This window comes from Hakea prostrata, chromosome 8 (genome assembly GCF_041222555.1).
Source record: "Hakea prostrata isolate BN-2017 chromosome 8, UWA_Hpros_2, whole genome shotgun sequence".
Lineage (NCBI taxonomy): Eukaryota > Viridiplantae > Streptophyta > Magnoliopsida > Proteales > Proteaceae > Hakea > Hakea prostrata.
Window position 1 is genome coordinate 46412024 of NC_142607.1, and position 14629 is coordinate 46426652.

The window sequence follows — 14629 nt, forward strand, 5'->3', positions numbered from 1 at the left end:
TTTTTGTTTGCCCTATGAAAAATCATAGGTTTATATAATTTGCTAGTATAGTTGAAGCATGTTCTGTATTTTCTTGTGCTTGTATTTATTTACTTTTCGTAGGATAGTTGTCTCCATCCTGTCCTATAGTTTCATTCCCTTTTTTTTGGGTAATCTCATTTTCTTATTTAGGGGATGGTTTCTGCCTTCCCTTTTTTTACTTTTTTACTTTTTTTCATTTTTTTTAGGGGGGGGGGGGGGGGTTGGTATTGGTTCCAACTTAGCAAATATTTGTCTTCTGTTCAGCTTGGAAGTGTTCCTTTGGTAGGGTCTGAATGTATTGTGTCTGATTGTTTAGGCCTGAAGTTGATGATTTGGTATGACAATGTCCTTTTAAAATTTCCTAAGCTAGAGCTTCTGGTGGTTTTTTTTTTTTTTTTTTTTGGGTGGTGGTTGGTATTGTTTAGAGATGTCCTTTCAGTAGCATATACAAGTTGGAGATCAATTTTTGTCTGGTGTGCAAAGTGCAAACAGACGTGACCATCTGGTTCTGTAGTGGTTAGCAGCCGGTTCAAACTGGTTGAACTGGTTTGCCTCATTTTTGGACCAGTCCAGTCCAGCTTGTTTAGAATGTTCAATGAGAACTTAGTAGAGCATTCAATAGAATCAAGCCCCATCAGGCCAACAATGTTCAGGACTTCAATGAAAATGGGATGAAGGTGCTATGCTGACTAGTTCAAGGTCGGTACCCTAACAATGTGTGTCTCGGTGGCTCTCAGGCTCTAACCCATTAGGCAGGCACGAGCAGCCGTGGCCGGGGAGGGATGCTGTGTGCATGACCATGAGCGGCAGAGCCAGTGGGAAAGGAGACAATGGTAGTAGTATGCCTTTTGGCAACGATTCTGTTCTGGAAATTAGTTCTTGCGTAAAATCGTTTTAACATGTTCTTAGGCTGAGAGATCGTACTACTTTTTCTCTGTCCCTTCTTTCTTATAGTTGCAGAGAATCAATAGAGCTTCATACAAGTAACCAAGTCATCCACATATGAAACGCAGATCCAACACCCCTATTTACAGCATCCAAAAGATCATATGCCCATGGTGTAGGTTGCGGTGTGGGAGTGCGTCCAGTAGTGAACTGCGGTTGCTGAACAACAGTAGAAGAGGGATTTGTCACAAAAAGCTAGGATCAACTGGCTGCTACAGAGAGGGCATCAACTGCCAGATGAAGAAAACTCACTCCCCTTACTTTTCCTGATTCTCGTAAGGTTTAGTTGAGCATCACAAATTTCTTCAATCCACAATGAATAACTACTAGAGAACCATGAGGAGGTGGCTAAACAAATGTCTAAGCTAGGATCAAAAGAGAACTGCTGCGACCTTAGGCCAATGTGAAATGTCCAAGAGCAGCTGAAAAAAAAGATGCAGTTCAATTTCATTACTAGATTCATAGAAAGGCCAGTTAGGTGGGATATTTTTCCAATGATTCAAGAGAGAATTTAAGTAAAAACCAGAGTCTAATAACCTCCAGAAGGAGATTTTATAACGATGGAGGACTTTAAGATGCCAAAAGAACTTCCACCATTTGCGATGTGGGAAGGGGAGGAGGTAGCTAGTGATTTAAAAGCAGCTTTGGCGGCTTGAGATGATGGATCAGGGAGGGTGGAGTCTGGAACAGATCGAATTCAGAGGTCAAAGGCAAGAGAAGTTGACAAAACATCTCCCATTTTACAGAAGACCCTGATTTTCAAGAGACTCAATGAAGATCTAATGCCAAGCCACGTTCAAGAGCCATTTTTTCAGTTTTTTTAGAACTGTAGAATGAACCATTTTAAGAAATACTTTGTCACTAGTTTTTTCCTGTTCTCTGAGAGAGATATCAAAGCTGTTCTTCCAGATCGTTATTAAATGCATTCTTAGCTCTTTCTAATTTGGACAATCATTTTTTTTTTGTCGTACAATCTAAATTGATAAAAGCTGACATTAGAATTTGAGAGTGTATTTTCGAAATATGTGGTTTTTGGGATTTAAGATTGGGAAAATTTTAGGAACACCCACGAATAATTTGCAGAAAGTAGAGATACCCTAGAATTATGTCAAATCGGCAACCACCCTCTTCAATTAAAGCCACTTAGTCGGTTAAGAGTTATTGATGAATGTACCCTTTTATCATATTATGCAATATTCGAAAGAACTTATGTAAGAAGAAAGAAGATGAAATTTAGAATTCTATTTTTCCAAATGTAATATCATAAAACCACAAGATAACAAGGCCCACACTGGAAAGTCACAAGGGATAAACGGTAATTTAAGAATAATGAAAACATGTAATCTTGAATATACACAATTTGCAAATGAATAGACTATTACATAAATTTGAGAGACATTTTGGGGTGTCATTCTCAATTGGACGTAGTTTTGAGTTTTCTGTACCTTTCGCTTTTAAAATTTTTGTTTGATGTTTATATATGATTTTACTAATCGATTTTTACAGTTTCAATTTCCATTTTGGTTGATAATATTTCTGAATGTGTATCTGGGGGCTCAAGTGACCACCGGCACCGAATCAGCTTTCGTGTTGCTATGAATCCAAATTTATTTAGAAGGTAAATTCTATACACATGATAATTTTCCTCTTTACCAATTATTTTTAGACTGATTAATTACCAAATTAAGCTATTGTCTAGCATATGAATTTTTTTTTAAAATTATAATAATTTTATCAATTAAAAAGATTATTAAAAAAAATCAAAGATAAAAGAAAGGGTCAGACATTCAATTGAACGTTAACTCTCATGGATTAAATAGTAACAATTTCACTTTATTTGGTGAAAAAAAAAAATAGTAACAATGAGAATTAAAATTGTGTTTAAATCCGTGTTAATTATAATAGAATTTAGGGATAATTATTAATTCAACCTTCAACTTTGTCTGTAATTACTATTACCCCGACTGTTAAACTATGTTAATTAAATGACGATATGGCACATTTTCTTTATTTAAAAGCTTCAAACTAGCCCTACGCTTTTTTATTACTTATTTACACTTTATATTAAATAATATTACTATCTTCAATAATTAGGAAAAACTTAAAACTAATTAAACAACTTCTTTTCTAGTCAAAAGAAAATGAAATTCATTTATAAATTTATATTTGTACTTTTCAATTTGGTTATAAAAATAATAGTATTTCCTAATTTTTAGTGTTATTTTTAATTTTTCTGTATTTACTTTCCATGTTAATGTTATCAATTTTAAGAAGTTTCTATTTCCAATAGATTGTTATTTATTTATTGTCTAATTTGACGTTAACAATTTTAGGAAGTTCTTACTACCAATGGGATTTTTTTAATATATTTTTTAAATTTTAATCCAAAATGATAATACACGTGTAAAATTATTTCATATGACTTTTTTCTAAATGAAGATAATATTATCTGACATTCTTAATTATAAAGGAAAAAAAATAAACATTAAATATTCAACCTTAACGGTCACTTAATACGGTTAGAACTAAGGGGAGCAACAGTAATTTCATAAAGAGCGGAATTCTTTTAATAATAAAGTTATAATGCGGACCTTTGATTTCCTTGGCGCGCAGATTCGTCGTCCGATTGAATCTTCTTGTCCCTGGATGCTCCTTTCTGTAAGCAATGGTCTCGGTCTTCCTTTCCTCCACCGAGAAAGGGCTAGTTTGAACCTTTTAAATAAAGAAAATGTGCCATATCGTCATTTAATTAACATAGTTTAACAGTCGGGGTAATAGTAATTCCAAATAAAGTTGAAGGTTGAATTAATAATTTAAAAAAGTATAGGGGATAAATTAGTAATTAAGCTATAGTACAAGGGGACAAAAATAATTATCCGTATAATTTATATTAAAGAAATGACTATTTGAAAACTATATGATCTTACCTAAACTTTTTTGAAAATTATAGGATACTAATGTAGTTGGATCCATGTGACCATCCAATCCAAATGTAATCCATTTTTGTCATACTTTTATTTTAGTTTAGAGTATGCTGGGGCTTTTAAAATTCTGGTAAATTATATGTAAAAATTTATTCCCATAAATTGCAATCAAGATACGTGCAAGCTGGTCCAAATAAAATTGACTCTTTATGAGGCATACATGCATTTTCAAATGAATGACATGTATGAAATCGGACATGGCACGCATGTTTGATGGGTCATAACCGTCACGCTGGTACATAAACGTCTCAGAAAAGTGAACAATTATTGATGACATGCAAAGTTTAAAGTAGGGATAATTACTATTGTCCCCTTATTCTTTGATTTTATTACTAATCAAACCTCTTTCTTTATGAAATTACTGTTGCCCCCTCACTTCTAACGGTGTTAAGTGGTTGTTAATATTAAATATGTAATGTCTATTTTGCCCTTTATTAAAATTAAGAAGTTAAAAAATATGACATTACCCTCATTTTTAGAAACTATATTGAATGTCAATTATATCCTTAAAATCTTATATTCTACAATAAATTTTAGCTTTGGTGGGACCACACACTTTGTACAATGGTTAGCATATAGTAGGAGATTTTCAATTTTCAACTTTGAATTACATTTGATATTTTCTAATAATTTAGTTTCTATTTTAAGTTTTATTTAATCACATATTTCCTTTATTCGGCGAATTCTTTTTAGAGAAGAAAAATCAAGTATTTTCTTTATTCGGTAGTTTCTTTTTAAAAAAAAAATTTAATTTAAAATAATTTTCTCTCCATAGTTAATTAAGGATAGTATTATAACTTGTAAAAGAGTAAATAAGTAAAGAGATAATTGTAGGGTTATTTTTGAGTTTTTGAAAAAATATATAGATGCCACATCATCAGTAAACTAACTGAGCTTAACAAAAGGGGGCATTAGTAATTTTAGACAAAGTTAAAAGTTGGATTAGCAATTTTAAAAAGTAGAGGCGATAAAGTAGTAATAAAATCAAAGTACAAGGGGCAACAATAAATTATCCCTTTAAAGTATCAAATGATATAACGTCATCTAGTTGATATGTATCTATATTAGATACAATCTGATGATACGTAACAAAAAAAACAAAAAAAAATCTGATGATACATCTTTCTTTTTTCCTTGAACGTTACATATTAGCATGGAAAGAAAGTTTCGCCCCTTGGCGAAACGAAACTAGGGGCGATATCACCTATCTCGGCGATTTCTCGCAATATATCGCGATATATCGAAAAATATCATTTTTTTTTCGATTTTTATATTATTTATTGCACTTTTTAAGCGATTTCTCTCGCGATTCTATCCCAATCTTACCAATTCTATCCAATGATTCAAGACTCAAAAGTTAATGTGTTAAATGTAATTAGGAGGAGAATCTACATAGAATAATTTATGGATAGAAAGACATTTTATAACAAAATCTTCAAGATTAATGAGCAATCTTACCAACAATATTCTATTGATTTAATCCTCAAAAGTCAACATGCTAAATGTGGTTGGAAGAATATATACATGAAATAATTTATGGAAACAATTTAAATTATGAAGGGATTTTGTAATAGAATCGTCGGTTAATCATTCCAATTATGTCCGAATGATTTAGGTCTTAGAAGGTAACACGTTAAATGTGGTTAGGCAGGAGATTTAAATGGAAATATTTATAGAAGATAATTTAAATTCACCACATATTTGCACCAAATTAGCATAGGCATCAAATTTGGGTTTAAAATGACCAAAAATACCCCTAAAATTGGGCAAAAATTACTGAAAGTCAACATGCCAAATGTGATTAGGGAAGAATGTATACATGAAATAATTTATGAAAACAATTTAAATTATTAATGAATCTTGTAATAGAATATTTAGAGTGAATGGATAATCATTCAAATTATGTCTGAATGATGTAAGTCTCATAAGGTAACATATTAAATGTGGCTAGGTAAGAGAATTTAAATAGAATAATTTTTAAGAAATAATTCAAATTTACCACATATTTGCATTAGATTAGGATAACCATCAAATTTACCAAAATTATCGAATAAATACCCCAAAATCAGGAGCCGAAATTTTCTATATGAGGGGGGGGAAATATCGCCGAGATCTCGGCGATATTTCGCCAGTTCCGCCGGTAGTGAATCCGGCGAACCGAGCGAACTTTCGTTCCATGCATATTAGATTGCACGAAAATCATTTGACCGATAAAAAGACTCTATACAAATACTTTAAATCTTGATCTTAGACGTAAGTGGAAGTCAAAGTGGCTATGAAACCTTATATCTAAAAGAGAAAAAAAGGTCAAGGGAGAAGCAGGGGTGGTGGGGACGGGAGAGGCGATAATGGACTTTCTTTCCTTGAATGAGTTCCCTTCCTCCATTTATCTCCATCAAAATGATTAAACCTCCATTAATCATATTATATAATCTTTATTCAACTCCATTAATCATACATATGCATGTGTTAGGTCCCTATTTTGACCCATCTCAAAAATATATATATTTTTTTGTGTGAGGATCATTCAAGCCAGCTTACGCACACCTGATGAGTCAAACCCATGACCTCTCCACTGAAAAATATGAATCTTACTACTCTACCAACCCTGCATTGACCAAAAAAATAAAAAATAAATATTACAATAATTGGTAACCCCCAGGTGTCAGGGTAATGGTTAGGAAGAACACTTCATACCGTTTCAGAGCAATTCTGCCACATATTACACATGGATTGCTTAACTGGGCTGGGCCAGGCCAAGCTTTGTAAGTTTTGGGCCGCATAACCCAATACCCGTTAGAGGCCCAAAATTTATTTATTACTTTTTCTTTGGTGTAAGTCCAGATTCTAAAGATTTAAGTTTTTTATTTTCTCAAAACTGCAAGAAAAAAAATATATAAAATTTGTGTACTTAAAAGAGAGAAAGTTTTGTTTTTGAAAATGTACTCTTAACCAAGGAACGAAAGTTTGCCGAAATCTTAGCAATATTTCACCCCTCAATTCAAAAATTTTGGCCCCCTGTTTCGGGGCTATTTTGGTCAATAATTTTAGTAAATTTGATGCAAATATGTGGTAAATTTAAATTATTTCCTATAAATATTTCTATTTAAATCTCCTGTCTAGTTACATTTAACATGTTACTTTCTAAGGCCTAAATCATTCGGACATAATTGGAATGATTAACAGACGATTCTATTACAAAATTCCTTCACAATTTAAATTGTTTTCATAAATTATTTCATTATATACTCTTCCCTAACCACATTTGGCATGTTGACTTTTGAGGACTAAATCACTAGAATATAGTTGGTAAGATTGCTCATTAATCTTAAAGATTTTGCTATATCGCGAGATATCGCCGATTTCTCGGCGATACCTTACATATCTTGTTTCGGGAGGGGATTTCACTTTCACCCCCTCCAGATATCACCGAAATTCGACGACACAAAGTTCCTTGCTCTTGACCTTTTTTTTATTTATTTATTTTTTATTTAATTTGAGGTTCATCCGGGTCAGCTTGCGCTCACCTCAATTACATTTTCAGAGGGGGAGCTTTATCATCCGTATGGGTCGAACCCATGATTTCTCTACTGAGAAGCAGGGATTTTACCACACTACCAACCCTGCATTGACAAAATGTACTCTTAACTTAAGGACTATGATTATTCTACTAATGGACATTCGGTTTTGGGTCCTCGATCTTCTTGGATGTGGTCTCCTAATGAGTGTTCAGTGAGTTATAAGACTATATCACATGAACTAGTCTAATTCAAGAGCTACCGTAAATTCAACAAGTGTCTTTGCATTAAAGTATTATATAAGATATCAATAAAGGGTCAATGGAATGGTTGAAAACCTCACTTCTCAATGGAGAAGTCATGAGTTCAATCTTAACGGCATCATATGTAATATTTCTCATCTCCAATTTTCTTATATCAAAGAAAAGCGCCTTTGTACCGAAAAAGTATTACATATGGTCAAATGAACACTCATTCAATAAATTTCTTTTATTGTCTAAGACTTCAAATGTCAAAAATGGGATTGAAGAAGTCACAAGATAAGAACACATCCACCCTTTGTACCAAATTGGTTCAGAGATCTTTATCCCAAACCAAACAAGCTTCTTTATGTCCAAGAAAGTCAAGAGTTTTTTTACCACTTAGCTTTCCTTGTCTTCCTTTATGAAGCCATGAACATCAAAATGTCTTGTCATGAATAAAAAGCAAATGAGAATGTTGGAGTAAGTTTTTCCTTTTTTAAGACTTTATTTTCATGGGGGGGGGGGGGGGGAGCTAGGTAGCTTTAATTGATTGTTTCATATCATTTGTATGAGAAATAATTAGGCCATTACTATACCCATCAAGGCAAAAGTTAATCTTAATCAACCTGTATTAATAATAGATAAGTATGTCGATTAGTGAATAATTGGATTGGATTGGAGGATTGAGAGTGAAGGAATTGCAGGCCAAACTGTCGGTGTGTAGAAATTATTCTGAGATTTTGGTCAAACTGTCAAAAGCTTAAACGTTGAAAGTTTCAGAGCTGCAGCAGCAGGCAGGCGAGAAAGGAGGAATACAGACAGAGTCAAATCTGAGGAGCTCACGGCATCGTTTGTTTTTTTTGTCAGCAAATCTGAGAAAAACACCACACGAGCACGAGTATACGAGCATGTGAAATACTCACGATTTCAGAATCTCCCTCTCTCTCTCTGACCACCACCACCAGGTCCAGCACCACGAGGTGTGAGGTGAGGGATTAGGGGTAGGGGGAGAGTCTCTTCATCTTGTTGATGGAAAAAGCGTGGGTGTCTGAGTCAGTGTCAGTGTCAGGAAGCACACGTGTGTTAGAAGAGACGTTAATCAATGAGAAAGGACTAGCTACTGCCCACTCCCTGGTCTTACTCGCAAAGGACAGCAGCAGCAGTAGCACGCAACAGCAAGCAAGCAACAGCAACAGCAACCAACAATTCCAACTTCATGTATAGTCAGGCCAGCAGGCGACCTGGCACTCTGGCAGTAGCTGCCGGTGATGGTGTTTCTGCTTGTTTTTGGCATCTTCATTTGTCGAAAATCAAAATTAACTGGAATAAAATGATCAGAACACTCAGAAGTCAGACAAGTTTTACGTTGGTTCAAGTAATGAGGAGTAGCTGATGGACTCTGCCTCGTGTGGTTAGGTTTGGTCAAAAGCCCACCCACGCCCGAGAGCCCCACGCACAGGGATTTTGCTCCGGTTCAAACACAGTTATGACCGTTCGATTGGCATAGAATTGATAAGTGATACAACATAAGCCTTTGGATTCAGATTTTGATCAAAAGGTGTGAAGGATTAGTTGTGAAATTTATCCCATACGTTTTTAGCTATTATAATATTTTAATTTAAATTTAAATTTATAATTTAATTTTAGATAATTTTCTTTCTTATTACTTGTTCAAATAAAATTGATATAATTAGTTTGGTACATATTTTATAATCAAGCGTACATGGCAATGGTGGAGAATCACTACAACAATGTGTTGTAGAGAGAGACAAGAGAGGAAAGGAGAGAGCATTTTTATTTCATCGTATCAAGGGTTTTTGGAGTTCCAGTTTTTTTGACATTCAAGTATTTAATTTTTAAAATATTAAACACTAGAATGTAAAAAAAAAAAAAAAGTTATATTTACATATGCATCTTTGTAAGTTTATTCTACACCATCGGATTAATTCCTCTCTCCTAATCTATCACGTCACTATCGGGTGCACGTAGTCTTTTGTCCATTCTTATAGTTTTTTTTTTTTTTTATTATCTAATATTATTAATAGGGTATTTTCATATGGACCCCTTGAGGTTTGGTCTATGTCATTTTTAGTCCAAAAAAATTGAGACTTTGCATATGGATCCCCTGTGCTATAGAAAAAGTCAATTTAAGAACAAATTATAGTTTCTATGACCAATTTGCCCTTATTCTTTTTGGGGGAAAATTCCATTTGGACCCCTTAGGGTTTGGTTTATGTCATTTTTAATCAAAAAAAACTAAGACTTTGCATTTGCTTCCCATATACTATAGAAAAAGTCAATTTAAAGACCAATTATCACTTTTATAACCAATTTGCCTTTTTTTTTTTTTTAATTTAAATTTTTTACATATACATCATGTATGCCATGAAACTCGTGACTTTTTTTTTAGTCCAAAAATTATAGAAATGTCTTAAAATTCAAATAAATTTTTAAATATGACCAAAATACCTTTATATGTTAAAATCACTCAAGTACCCTTAAGCTTAAATCTTATTTTTGGATTAAATGAGAGTCAAATTTAAATTAAAAAAAAAAGAGAGGGTAAATTAATCATAAAAGTGATAATTTGTCCTTAAATTGACCTTTTCTATAGTACAAGAGAGGCAAATGTAAAGTCTCAGCTTTTTTGGACTAAAAATGACATAAACCAAACCTTAGTGGGGTCCAAATGAAATTTGCCCAAAAAAAGTAGAAGGGCAAATTGGTTATAGAAACGATAATTTGTCCTTAAATTGATTTTTTGCGGGCTTCGTCTCCTTTTGGCGCCAACCTCGGGCCTGTTCCCTTTTTTTTTCGAAACAAATTTTTTGTTCTCGGGTCCCCGGGGTGGTGGTCGTGGTCCCGGCTCTCCCGTGGTTGGTTCTCTGTCCAGGTTGAATCCCCTCGATAGGTCGCACTCGATAAAAAGTCCGAATATTACGTAGCGGGGGCGCCACTACTGCATCCCCTCTTTTTAATTACCAAAAAAAAAAAAAATCTCAAGCTAAATGCTAGATTCCATATATAGTTAGCACTACCATCATTATGTCCCAAGTTTGTTTCTACATGTGACGGGTATTCATATATGGTTAGCATTTTTATAAATATAGGACACAATATTCATTTTATTTTTTTATTAATCCTTTTTTTTTCGTATCAATTCTAATTCTCTATTATGTCTATTTAATAGAAATAAGTACAAGAATTCATTATTGGTCAAGAATGAAAAATTATTTGGTGAATCTTGTCAAAAATAAATTATGAAATGAAAAATAAATTTGGTATGTCAAATAAAAAATTGTTAGAAAATGATAGTGAGCAACTGAGAAAAGAGAAAAGAGAAAAAAATTTTTTTTTTTTATAAAAGAATGTGGATTGACTATTTTACCCTCATATTAACTATACAATTTTAACTAAACCTTTGCATAAATGAAGATAATAAAATTCTCACCATAATCCATAGTAGACAAAAAAATCTATTATGTATTTTAGAGATTTTTTTATTATTTTAAATAAAAACAAAACTGATAATAGATACCAAACAATTTAAAATAATGAAAATTTTTCATTAAGTGACCAATAATGAGAATTTTATTTTTATTCAAGTTTTAATTTTGTTTCCTTTTCTTTTTTTCAAAACAAGTGCCTTTAGTGATGGGGTATTACTTAATATATTATTACAGTGAATCAAACCTCTTCACTAATCCTCCAATGGTAATTTTGTTTATTTTTTTGTTAGATAATGTAAACCCTTTACAGCTGGTGATGATTGAAAGATGAACATCACAGATCCAATAATAGCTGAAGGGTCCTACAACGATGCTGAAATTGCAGCCACCACACTTCATATATCATGGTTTATCCAATAGAAAAAAAAAAAAAAAAAAATCTCTTTCAGTATTTTCTTTGTTTGTCCATTTTAAAATAAAATAGGATAGTTTGATGGGAAAAAAAAAAGAAATAGATAAAAATAGATGTAGAAGAAATACTATTTCTTATGAAATTTCTTAAAATCAAGTTTTTAACTTCATTTAAATGAGAGATTGTTGTGAATAAATTACCCAAGACCCGATTCGCGTTGGATCAACCGGTTTTAACTAGTGGTTTGAACCAGATACGGGTCAACCTGAAAGCCATGCAAAGATCTAATCTTAACCATCAATTCTACACCGTTCAATCGATGAATCAAAGAAGGTTAAGCCATACAAGGGAATCTATAAATAGGTCTGAAGCGTACACAGAAGGTAACACACTCTGATTCACTTAAAAACTACCTGTAATTTCCCGCATTTATGCATTCAAGCATTCCTGAGCTCACTGGAGCTCTGCAACCCTAATCCTTCTACGTTCACTGACTTAACTGTCAGAGATGGAATGCCTATCCAACTGATCGGCTCGTTTCTAATTGTTCTTCGTCAACCTTGCAGGTGAGAGTGGATTCAAGTCCAGATCAAGCCAAATCTAATTAGTTTGATGTGATTTGCGATTCATAGCTCTAGCAAATTCCACACCAACATTTGGCGCCGTCTATGGGAAATATTCAGAACAAAAGCTATGACATAGTCACTTAAGCAACAGGAGGAGATGCCGGTAAACAAAACGGCATAAACCAGCTAGAGAGAGTTATGAAGAAAAAACCCAAAGAGGAAGATGAAGGAAGCAACATTACCACTGCCGGCTCCGACAATGTTGACTCGTCAAAAGCAAAAGGTCCTTCGAGATCGTTCACCTCATCTCCTAGAAGTTCATAATTGACATGAGAGACAACAGTCAAAAGCTCTTACGACATCATAGGAACCTGGATTCGATCCACATCAAATTCTGACTTAGATGGGAAGTATGCAACACTAGATTTTGGAGACACAAAACTTGATGAGATCATACATCCGACAAATCGAAATTCCAAACCGGAATTCCAGTACCAACACTACCAGCGGAACACAAAACTCCTATTTCTTGAGCTGATACGGTTTTTAACCAAAATCCTTGGAAGCAAGAGTTGAGACAACATCCGAAGATTTTAGATCTAATCGAGGAAGGTTGTGGAGAAATTTCAGATCCGTACTTCGATCCACTTCCTTTCAAGTTAGAAGATCAAATCTCAACTGGAGAAGATAAAAGAATTCAATTGAGCCAAAGCGGGAAAAGTAGAATTCCTGGAGGCAGAAGAGATCGAAAAGAGAAGATGCACAAATCAGTTGGCAGCTATTTTGAAGTTCGCAGATCCAAAATCGGTAAAATATTTCGGATTCTTGATGATCAAATCCAACGACTAGCGAACAAGGAAAACGAGCAAAATATGGAAGAATCCATAGATCGAAATCCATTTTCGAAGGAGATAATGAAGACTCCATTACCTCACAATTCTTAACTTCTAGTGTTCACAATGTACGATGGGAGTACTGATCTGCTAAAACATCTAGCTCAGTTCAACTTAGTCATGATGTTAGCTAGAGAATCGGAAGCTTTGAAATGCCGGTCATTCCCTTCTTCATTAAAAGGACTTGCAACAACCTGGTTCTTCAGTCTAAAGCCAAATTCAAAGATTTAACTAAAATCTTTTTATCATGTTTCTAAAATAGCATGAAAAGTAGCAAAACGGCAGACAATTTGGCAACAATCCGCCAGAGACCAGGAGAGTAGGCTTACAACTACATGAAGAGATTTAATCAGGAATCAATTCAAATAAAAAAAACCTAAAAGAAGCAATGGCTTATGATGCGATGTTCAGAGGTTTGACTGACAATCACCTATTGAAATTTCTAAGGGATAATTACTATTACCCTCCTATACTTTGCTTTTATTACAACTGTATCCCCTATATTTTTCAAAATTACTAATCCAACCTTTAACTTTGTCTACAATTACTATTGCCCCTTACCGTTAAGTTTCGTTAGTTTATTGATGATGTGGCATCTTTATATTTTCTCAAAATACTCTTATACTTAATTTTTATACTTATTTACCCTTTTGTTAAGTTACAGTAGTACCCTTAATTAACTGTGGAGAAAAAAATAACTATATTTCATTTTATTCTAAAAAAAAAGGACAAAATAAAGAAAGAATGATTGAATAAAACTCAAATAGAAATCGAAGAGGAAGAAAAATCCAATTCAACTCAAATTGGAAATTGAATATCACCTAAAATATTTTCAAAATAAGTGAAGTTTAGTGAAGGTAGGAAACCAAATTGGGTTTGAATTTTGCTCATTTCTGTAATTCAAAATAAATAAAGTTTAGTGAAGGTGGGAAACCAAATCGGATTTGGATTATCAATTTGTATTTTGTCCATTTATTTAATTCAAAATAAATGAAGTTTAGTGAAGGTGGAAACCAAATCGGATTTGAATTTCCCCATTTCATTAATTCAAAATAAATGAAGTTTAAGATAAAATTGACATTTAATCTGGTTTTTATAAATGGAATAGCATCGTCTTTTGATTTCTTAATTTTAATGAGGGGCAAATTAGACATTACATATTCAAACTTAACAGCTACTTAACACCGTTATAAGGAAGAGGGGCAACTGTAATTTTATAAAGAACAGAATTTTATTAGTAATAAAATCAAACTATAAGGAGACAACAGTAATTATCCCAACTTCTAATCATAAACAACCCATAAAAATAATGCACAGAAAATTCAATACATTCTCTGTGAAATAAAGTACTTAACCCTCACTATGTTAAATGACTAAATCTTGACCTCGCCCCAACTCATCCCTTTTTTTGACATGTGTCAGAATACTTTGTCTTTTTCAGGTGAGCGTGTCTCAATACTTACAATTTAACATTCATGGAAGTGACTGTTGGTTCACGGAAAGTTAAACTTTTAGTAAAAATCCTTCTTTTAGTAATTTTTTTTTGAGGTTAAGCTGAAAGAAGGGATACGGTCGTGAGCACCTTATGCCCTTCCGCTA